The sequence below is a fragment of the Arachis hypogaea genome, chromosome 18, assembly GCF_003086295.3.
Source record: "Arachis hypogaea cultivar Tifrunner chromosome 18, arahy.Tifrunner.gnm2.J5K5, whole genome shotgun sequence".
Taxonomy (NCBI): Eukaryota; Viridiplantae; Streptophyta; class Magnoliopsida; order Fabales; family Fabaceae; genus Arachis; species Arachis hypogaea.
Genome location: NC_092053.1, coordinates 42,592,388 through 42,603,419, shown reverse-complemented (window position 1 = coordinate 42,603,419; position 11,032 = coordinate 42,592,388). Strand labels below are relative to the sequence as shown.

Below are 11,032 nucleotides of genomic sequence, written 5' to 3'. Positions count from 1 at the left end.
TCTGTTTGATGCAATTTAATTTTTCCTTGTTTAAATTCTGCAAATCCATTCCCCAATTCCCTTTACATTTCAAGCAATTTATATTCCTTGCACTTTAAGATTCCGCAATTTACATTTCTTGCACTTTAAGTTTCTGCCATTTAATTTCTTGTTCTTTAAGTTTCAGCAATTTATTTCTTGTTCTCTTTACTTCAATGCAATTTACATTCTGCAAGTCACACAATCATCAACCAAATCTTGATTCGCTTGACTAAATCAACCACTAAACTAAAATTGCTCAATCCTTCAATCCCTGTGGGATCGACCTCACTCCCGTGAGTTTTTATTACTTGATACGACTCGGTACACTTGCCGGTTGGATTGTGATGTTTAGTGAGAGATTCGTTTCTCACCAAAATATTTCATCAGTAGGGGCGTGCGTTCTCTTCCATGTATGGCAAGTTGAACGCCAACCTCACATTCTCCGGACTAAAATCTAAGTATTTCCCCCGAACCATTGTAACATAGTTCTTTGGATCCGGGTTCTTACTTTGATCATGGTTCTTGGTGATCCATGCATTGGCATAGAACTCTTGAACCATTAGGATGCCGACTTGTTGGATGGGATTTGTTAGAACTTCCCAACCTCTTCTTTGAATTTCATGTCGGATCTCCGGATACTCATTTCTTTTGAGTTTAAAAGGGATCTCAGGGATCACCTTCTTCTTGGCCACAACATCATAGAAGTGGTCTTGATGGGCTTTGGAGATGAACCTTTCCATCTCCCATGACTCGGATGTGGAAGCTTTTATCTTCCCTTTCCCTCTTCTAGAGGATTCTCCGGTCTTTGATGCCATCAATGGTAATGGAAAAACAAAAAAGCTATGCTTTTACCACACCAAACTTAGAATATTGCTCGCCCTCGAGCAATAAACAAAAGAATAGAAGAAGAAAAAGAAGAAATATGGAGAGGGAGAGGGAGATGTGGTGTCGGCCAAGGAGAGTGTAGAGGGGTGTGTTGTGTGAATTTGATGAAGAATGGAGGTCTTTATATAGGGAAGGGAGGGGGGGTTAAGGTTCGGCCATATGGGTGGGTTTGGGTGGGAAATTGGTTTTGAATTTTGAAGGTAGGTGGAGTTTATGAGGTAGGTTTATGGGGAAGAGGAGATGGATGTGAGTGGTGAAGGTTTAGTGGGGAAGAGAGATTGAGGTGATTGGTGAGGGGTTTTTAGGGAAGAGTGTTTGTGGGGTTGTGTGAAAGAGAGTGGTGAGAAGGAGTGAGTGGAGGTAGGTGGGGATCCTGTGGGGTCCACAGATCCTGAGTGGATCCTGTGGGGTCCACAGATCCTGAGGTGTTCAAGGATTTACATCCCTGCACCCATTAGGCATGTAAAAATGCCTTTGTACCCAACTCTGGGCGTTCAGCGCCAGGTTGGTGGCCATTTTGGGCGTTCAACGCCCATTTGTGTGCCATTTCTGGCGTTGAACGCCAGAACCATGCCTGTTCTGGCGTTCAGCGCCCAGAAGCTGCCCATTTTGGGCGTTCAGCGCCAGAACCATGCTCTGTTCTGGCGCTGAACGCCAGACAGATGCTCCTCCAGGGTGTGATTTTTCTTCTGCTGTTTTTGATTCCGTTTTCAATTTTTCTATTTATTTTGTGACTCCACATGATCATGAACCTAAGAAAACATGAAAAACAATAAAAATAAGAATTAGATAAACATTGGGTTGCCTCCCAACAAGCGCTTCTTTAATGTCAATAGCTTGACAGTGGGCTCTCATGGAGCCTCACAGATGTGCAGAGCTTTGTTGAGACTCTCCAACACCAAACTTAGAGTTTGGATATGGGAGTTCAACACCAAACTTAGAGTTTGGTTGTGGCCTCCCAACACCAAACTTAGAGTTTGACTGTGGGGGCTCTGGTTGACTCTGCTTTGAGAGAAGCTTTTCATGCTTCCTCTTCATGGTTGCAGAGGGAGATCCTTGAGTTTTGAATACAAGGGAGTTCTCATTCCATTGAAGGACTATTTTACCTCTGTCAACATCAATCACAGCTCTTGCTGTGGCTAGGAAAGGTCTTCCTAGGATGATGGATTCATCCTCTTCCTTTCCAGTATCCAGGACTATGAAATCAGTAGGTATGTAAAGGCCCTCAACCTTTACTAATACATCTTCTACTTGTCCATAAGCCTGTTTTCTTGAGCTGTCTGCCATCTCTAGTGAGATTTTAGTAGCTTGCACCCCATAGATTCCCAGTTTCTCTATTACAGAGAGAGGCATGAGGTTTATTCCTGAACCAAGGTCACACAGAGCCTTAAAGATCATGGTGCCTATGGTACAGGGTATTATGAACTTTCCAGGATCCTGTCTCTTCTGAGGCAATGTCAGTTGATCCAGATCACTTAGTTCATTGATGAACAAGGGAGGTTCAACTTCCCAAGTATCAATGCCAAACAATTTGGCATTCAGCTTCATGATTGCACCAAGAAACTTGGTAGTTTGCTCTTCAGTAATATCCTCATTCTCTTCAGAAGAGGAATACTCATCAGAGCTCATGAAGGGCATAAGGAGGTTCAATGGAATCTCTATGGTCTCTAGATGAGTCTCAGATTCCTTTGGTTCCTCAGAGGGAAGCTCCTTATTGACCACTGGACGTCCCAGGAGGTCTTCCTCCTTGGGATTCACGTCCTCTCCTCTCCTCACAGGTTCGGCCATGGCGCTTATGTCAATGGCCTTGCACTCTCCTTTTGGGTTCTCTTCTGTATTGCTTGGGAGAGTACTAGGAGGGATTTCAGTGATCCTTTTACTCAGCTGGCCCACTTGTGCTTCCAAATTTCTAATGGAAGACCTTGTTTCATTCATGAAACTTACAGTGGCTTTAGATAGATCAGAGACTAGATTTGCTAAATTAGAAGCATTTTGTTCAGAGTTCTCTGTCTGTTGCTGAGTTGATGATGGAAAAGGTTTATTGTTGTTAAACCTGTTTCTTCCACCATTATTAAAGCCTTGTTGGGGCTTTTGATCCTTCCATGAGAAATTTGGATGATTTCTCCATGTTGAGTTATAGGTGTTTCCATAAGGTTCACCTAAGTATTTTACCTCTGCTATTGCAGGGTTCTCAGGATCATAAGCTTCTTCTTCAGAAGATGCCTCTTGAGTACTGTTGGATGCAGCTTGCATTCCATGCAGACTCTGAGAAATCATATTGACTTGCTGAGTCAATATTTTATTCTGAGCCAATATGGCATTCAGAGTATCAACTTCAAGAACTCCCTTCTTCATAGGCGTCCCATTATTCACAGGATTCCTTTCAGAAGTGTACATGAACTGGTTATTAGCAACCATGTCAATGAGTTCTTGAGCTTCTGCAGGCGTTTTCTTTAGGTGAATGGATCCACCTACAGAAGTATCCAATGACATCTTAGATAACTCAGACAGATCATCATAGAATATATCCAGGATGGTCCATTCTAAGAGCATGTCAGAAGGACACTTTTTGGTCAACTGTTTGTATCTTTCCCAAGCTTCATAGAGGGATTCACCTTCTTTCTGTCTGAAGGTTTGGACATCAGCTCTAAGCTTGCTCAGCTTTTGAGGAGGAAAGTACTTGGCTAAGAAAGCCGTGACCAGCTTATCCCAAGAGTTCAGGCTGTCTTTAGGTTGAGAATCCAACCATAATCTAGCTCTGTCTCTTACAGCAAAAGGGAAAAGCATGAGCCTGTAGACTTCAGGATCTACTCCATTAGTCTTAACAGTATCACATATCTGCAAGAATTCAGTTAAGAACTGAAAAGGATCTTCAGATGGAAGTCCATGAAACTTGCAGTTCTGCTGCATCAGAGAAACTAATTGAGGTTTCAGCTCAAAGTTGTTTGCTCTAATGGCAGGAATGGAGATGCTTCTTCCATGTAAATTGGAATTAGGTGCAGTAAGGTCACCAAGCATCTTCCTTACATTATTATTATTTTTGGCTGCCATCTCCTCTTCCTGTTCGAAAATTTCTGAAAGGTTTTCTCTAGATTGTTGTATTTTAGCTTCTCTTAATTTTCTCTTCAGAGTCCTTTCAGGTTCTGGATCTGCTTCCACAAGAATGTTCTTATCCTTGCTCCTGCTCATATGACAAAGAAGAAGGCACAGAAAAATAATAATAATAATAGAGATCCTTTATATCACAGTATAGGGATCCCTGTGTGAGTAGAAGAAGAGGGGGAGATAAAGGATGTGATGTAAAGGAAGAAACACAACTGTACGGATGGAAGAGATGTGAGATGAGATGTTAGGATATGAATGAATAATTAGAATGAGATGGGGGAGGGATAATTTTCGAAAATTGTTTTGAAAAAGAGTTAGTGATTTTTGAAAATGGTTTTTGAAAAATTGTTAGTAATTTTCGAAAATTAAGTTTTAAAAATTAAAATAATTAATAAATTAAAAAGAAATTTTGAAAAAGGGGGGAGATATTTTCGAAAATGAGAGAGAGAGAGTTAGTTAGGTGGTTTTGAAAAAGTTAAGAAACAAACAACAAGTTAGTTAGTTAGTTGAAACAAATTTTGAAAAGATAGGAAGTTAGGAGGTTAGGAAAGATATTTTGAAAAGATATTTTTGAAAAAGATAAGATGAGAAGATATTTTTGAAAAGATATGATAGAAATTAGTTTTTGAAAAAAAAAAGATTTGATTTTTTAAATCACAATTAATGACTTGATTCACAAGAAATCACAAGATATGATTCTAGAACTTAAAGTTTGAATCTTTCTTTACAAGCAAGTAACAAACTTCAAATTTTTGAATCAAAACAATAATTGATTATGTTATTTTCGAAAATTTGGTATAAAAATAAGAAAAAGATTTTTGAAAAATATTTTTGAAATTTTCGAAAATAACTAAGAATTTTTGAAAAAGATTTGATTTTTGAAAAAGATTTTGAAAAAGATAAGATTTTCAAATTGAAAATTTGATTTGACTCATAAGAAACAACTTGATTTTTTTTTTTAAAAATTTTTGAAAAAGTCAACTCAATTTTCGAATTTGATGAGAGAAAAAGGGAAAGATATTTTTTTTTTATTTTTGAAATTTTTATGAAAAACATGAAAAATATGCAATGCATGAAATTTTTAGATTAAAATAATGAATGCATGCAAGAATGCTATGAATGTCAAGATGAACACCAGGAACACTATGAATGTCATGATGAACATCAAGACACAATTTTGAAAAATTTTTAATGCAAAGAAAACATGCAAGACACCAAACTTAGAATTCTTTAATGCTTAGACACTAAGAATTCAAGAATGCATATGATAAACATGAAAAGACACAAAACAAAAAACAGAAAATTATTTTTGATTTTTTATGATTTTCTAATTTTTTTTTTTGGATTTTTTCGAAAATTATATGAAAAAGGAAAAATAAGGATTCCAAAATTTTTAATATGAATTCCAGGAATCTTGCCATGTTAGTCTAAAGCTTCAGTCCAGGAATTAGACATGGCTCACTAGCCAGCCAAGCCTTCAAAGAAAGCTCCGGTCCAAAACACTAGACATGGCCAATGGCCAGCCAAGCTTTAGCAGGTGATCATGGATCAGCAGCAGGTGGATGAGCAACAACTAAGTTGCTCTTGATAACAAATTGCAAGCCTCAGTCCAAATGAATTTAGACATGGCTTTACAGCCAGCCAGGCTTCACATGCTTCATGAAACACTAGAATTCATTCTTAAAAATTTTGAATAAATTTTTGAAAACATTTTTATTTATTTATTTATTTTTTTTCGAAAAAAGATGAGAGATTTTTGAAAATATTTTTGAAAGATTTTTTTTTTTTGAAAACAAAACGAAAAGAAAATTACCTAATCTGAGCAACAAGATGAGCCATCAGTTGTCCAAACTCGAACAATCCCCGGCAACGGCGCCAAAAACTTGGTGCACGAAATTGTGATGTCCAGGCTCGAACAATCCCTGGTAATGGCTCCAAAGCTTGGTGCTTTGATCTTAATTCATAATTGTCACAACTTCGATACAACTAACCAGCAAGTGCACTGGGTCGTCCAAGTAATACCTTACGTGAGTAAGGGTCGAATCCCACGGAGATTGTTGGTATGAAGCAAGCTATGGTCACCTTGTAAATCTCAGTCAGACGGATATAAAGTGATAATGGTGTTTTCGAATATTATATAATAAAATAGGGATAGAGATACTTATGTAAATCATTGGTAGGAATTTCAGATAAGCGAACGGAGATGCTTTTCGTTCTTCTGAACCTCTGCTTTCCTGCTATCTTCATCCAATCAGTCTTACTCCTTTCCATGGCTGGCTTTATGCAAGGGCATCACCGTTGTCAGTGGCTACATCCTCTCCTCTCAGTGAATAATATGCTCACGCACCCTGTCACGGCACGGCTATTCATCTGTCGGTTCTCGATCATGCTGGAATAGGATTCACCCTCCTTTTGCGTCTGTCACTAACGCCCAACAATCGCGAGTTTGAAGCTCGTCACAGTCATTCAATCATTGAATCCTACTCGGAATACCATAGACAAGGTTTAGACCTTCCGGATTCTCTTGAATGCCGCCATCATTCTAGCTTACGCCACGAAGATTCTGGTTAGGAGATCTAAGAGATACTCATTCTAGCTTAATTCATGTAGAACAGAAGTGTTTGTCAGGCACGCGTTCATAAGGGAGAAGGATGATGAGCGTCACACATAATCATCACCTTCATCACGTTCTTGGGTACGAATGGATATCTTAGAAGCGAAATAAGAAGAATTGAATAGAAAACAGTAGTACTTTGCATTAATCTTTGAGAAACAGCAGAGCTCCACACCTTAATCTATGGAGTGCAGAAACTCTACCGTTGAAAATTCATAAGTGATAGGTCCAGGCATGGCCATGTGGCCAGTCCCCATGATCTAAGAACAATGCGTTCAAAGATGGTCAAAAAGACACCTAATACAATAGTAAGAGGTCCTATTTATAATAAACTAGTCACTAGGGTTTACATGAGTAAGTAATTGATGAATAAATCCACTTTCGGGGCCCACTTGGTGTGTGTTTGGGCTGAGCCTAAGTGTTGCATGTGCAGAGGCTATTGGTGGAGTTGAACGCCAGTATTTGTGCCAGTTTGGGCGTTCAACTCTGGTTTTGGATCCTTTTCTGGCGCTGGACGCCAGATTTGGGCAGAAGGCTGGCGTTGAACGCCAGTTTATGTCATCAATTCTTGGCCAAAGTATGGACTATTATATATTGCTGGAAATTCCTGGATGTCTACTTTCTAACGCAATTGGAAGCGCGCCATTTCGAGTTCTGTAGCTCCAGAAAATCCACTTTAAGTGCAGGGAGGTCAGAATCCAACAGCATCAGCAGTCCTTTTTCAACCTCTGAATCTGATTTCTGCTCAAGTCCCTCGATTTCAGCCAGAAAATACCTGAAATCACAGAAAAACACACAAACTCATAGTAAAGTCCAGAAATGTGAATTTAACATAAAAACTTATGAAAACATCCCTAAAAGTAACTAGATCCTACTAAAAACATACTAAAAACAATGCCAAAAAGCGTATAAATTATCCGCTCATCAGTTATCAATTTTTAAGGGGTTTGTTACTTGTGACAACCAAAACGTTTGTACGAAAGGATTTCTGTTGGTTTAGAAACTATATCTACAACGCGACTATTTTTATAAAATTCTTTACTAGCAAAAATCCTAACGTCACAGGGTCATCCTTTTATAAGGGTAATTTAAAGATCTCTCTCACGCTATCCAGATGAAAATAGATGATCTTCCCCCTGACCATAGTGCGAAAAGTATGGAATGCTATTCCATCTTTCTTTTGCTTATCTGTCATCCACAGATTTGCATAGAATTCATGGATCATGTTGAATCCAACAGTGATCTCAGAATGGGCTAGAATCTCCCAGCCTCTCTTTCGAATTTGCTATTGGATCTCCGGGTATTCTTCTCCTAATTTGAATCTTATGATAATGTTCTTCATGTTACTTGGTGTAGAATCTAACAGGTTTGAAAACAACTGTTGGGTCATCTTCTTTCTTGTTTCTTGGAGTGGTCTTGCCACTTTTTGGAGCCATAGGATTCAAATCTCAATGAGAGAAAAGGGCTCCTTCCACACTAAACTTAAGAAATTTGCTCGTCCTCAAGCAAAAGGTAAGAAAGGAAGAAGAAGAAGGTGAATGAGAAGAGAAGAGAAGAAGAAAATTCGAATGGAGAGGTGGTGAAAGAGGGAGAGAGGAGCACGGATATATATAGGGAGGGGGGGGATTTTCAAATTCAACCATAAAAGAAAGATAAGGAAGTTTTGAAAAAGATAGAAAAGATAAATTGTTAAACTTTGAAAGATATGAAAAAGATATAAATGATATAAAAGATAAGATAAGAAGTAAAAAGGATTTTAATAAAAGATATGAACAAGAATTACTAAAGATAAGAAAAGATTTGACAGGATTTGAAAACTAGTTAAAAAAGATATGAGGTTTTAAAAAAAGATTTAAAAATATTTTAAAATTGAAATTAATTGAAATTTTTGAAAAAGAGTTGATTGAAAAGTCATGGAATTTCAAAATTGAAATTTAAAAAGATAGGTTGAATGAAGAAAAGATAAGGTTTTGGAAATTACCTCCCTTGCTGTCTTGCTGGCGTTTCAACACCCAGAATGGATGTATTCTGGCGTTTAACGTTGCTGCCTCTGCTTGCTGGGCGTTGAACGCCCAGAATGGCACCCCTTCTGGCATTCAACGCCAGGCTTGTTGCTTCCATGGGCTTTTAAACACCCAATTTCCACCATTTTTCTGGCATTTAACACGAGAAAGATCCCTTCTCCAGGGTGTTCTGCTTTCTATTCTGCATCATTCTGTCTCTATGTAAACACTATTCATGATCACTAACATTAAAATTAACCTAATTAAAAACTCATTATAAGGAAAAACTAATTAAAACAAAAATAAATAGAAAATTAGAAAATAATATATGATTAATCGTTGGGTTGCCTTCCAACAAGCGCTTCTTTAATGTTTTTAGCTGGAGTTCACTGTACTTAACTTAGTAGCAGCGTTGAGCCTCCTGGCTCAATATCTCCTCCAAGGTAGTACTTGACCCTCTGTCCATTGACAGTGAATCTTGTGTCAGGATCTTTACCTTGATGTTCTATGTGCCCGTAAGGTGATACACTAGTAATCACATACGGTCCCTTCCAACAGGATTTGAGTTTCCTAGGGAATAGTTTGAGTCTTGAGTTGAAGAGCAGGACCTTCTGTCCTGGTTCAAAGACTCTGGAAGATATCTTCCTATCATGCCACCTTTTTTCCTTTTTCTTATAGATCTTTGCATTTTCAAATGTAGCTAAGCGGAATTCGTCCAACTTATTTAGTTGGAGAAGCCATTTCTCTCCTGTTGCTTTAGCATCAAGGTTAAAGAATCTAGTAGCCCAATAGGCCTTGTGTTCTAGTTCCACTAGCAGATGACAGGATTTCCCATATACCAGCTGATATGGTGAGGTTCCAATGGGGTTTTGAAAGCTGTTCTGTGTGCCCATAAAGCATCATCAAGCTTTCTAGCCCAATCCTTTATAGAAGCGCTTACTGTCCTCTCTAGGATTCACTTTAGTTCTCTATTCGAGACTTCAGCTTGCACATTTGTTTAGGGATGATATGGAGTTGCCACTTTATGGAGAACTCTGTAATGTCTTAAGACAGAATCAAGCTCTCTGTTGCAGAAATGAGTACCTCCATCACTAATCAGTATCCTAGGAACACCAAACCTACTAAAGATGTTCTTTTAGAGGAAATTCATCACCACTCTGGGGTCATTAGTGGTGATGCTATTGCTTCAACCCATTTAGACACATAGTCTACTGCCACAAGGATGTAGGTGTTTGAGTATGAAGGTGGGAAGGGTCCCATGAAGTCTATGCCCCATACATCAAACAACTCAATCTCTAGGATCCCTTGCTGAGGCATGTCATGACCATGAGGGAGATTACCAGCTCTCTGGCACCTATCATAGTTACGGACAAACTCTCTAGAATCCTTGAAGAGTGTGGGCCAGTAGAAGCCACTTTGGAGAACCTTGGGGTCCATCCGCTCACTTCCAAAGTCCTCTATAGTCTGAGCCATGGCAATGCCAAAGGATTCTTTGTGCCTCTTCTTTAGACACACAGTGTCGGATTATCCCATCCGAGCATCTCTTAAAGAGATATGGTTCATCCCACAAGTAGTATTTTGCATCATGCATGAGTTTTCGGGCTTGTTGCTTGTTAAACTCCTTGGGAATGAACCTTATAGCCTTGTAATTTACAGTATCTGCAAACCAAGGTGCTGTCCGGATGGCAAAGAGTTACTCATCTAGAAAGGTTTCGGATATGTCAGTGGAGGGAGGAGAGGTCCCTGCCACTGGTTCAATCCAAGACAAGTGATCAGCCAGTTGATTTTTTGTACCTTTTTCGTCTCTAATTTCTATATCAAACTCTTGCAGGAGTTGACGAGTGACCAAAAGCATAGGTTTGAATTTTTCACATTAAAAATAGGATTGACGTTGCAAGTATAGTCCAAACCCAACAATTGATCATCAATCAAATGTTATCATAATTCCAACCAAATATAAACCAAGAGTATTTAGACTCCCGGGTCGTCTTCCCTAGGAGTTACAATGAAATATCATTATTGTTGGCTATGAGGGAGCATGGAGAATTGGGAAATCAAGAGACCAAGAGATGTAAATAGCAACAAATTAAACGAACATGCAAGAAGACTCTTGGTGAGAATTGGGGAATTAAGGATTCCTATCCTAGTTGTGGACCACAAACATGGTAATTGTGTGTGAATTAATCCCAATTACTCTATTCTAACATCGAGGATAAGTCAAAAGGGCATAATTAATTCCAATCCCTAAGTCCTAGTCAACACTAGTGGGTCACTTAGAGTCAAGGAAAACTAAACCAATTAACAATCCTCACACAATGCGAAATGGACATCCACAACTCAATTTCACCCAGTCACCCAATTTTCCAACCAAGAGTGAGAACAACTAAACATGCAAGAAATTAAA

General features: G+C 38.7%; 1 non-coding gene across 1 annotated transcript; it reads left to right on the top strand.

Moving 5' to 3' along the window:
• The first annotated feature begins 3,457 nt into the window (after positions 1-3,457).
• On the top strand, positions 3,458-3,561 carry LOC112774084 (small nucleolar RNA R71). Its single transcript, XR_003188592.1, has one exon. It is a non-coding gene; the product is annotated as a small nucleolar RNA R71 (small nucleolar RNA).
• The last annotated feature ends 7,471 nt before the right edge of the window (positions 3,562-11,032 follow it).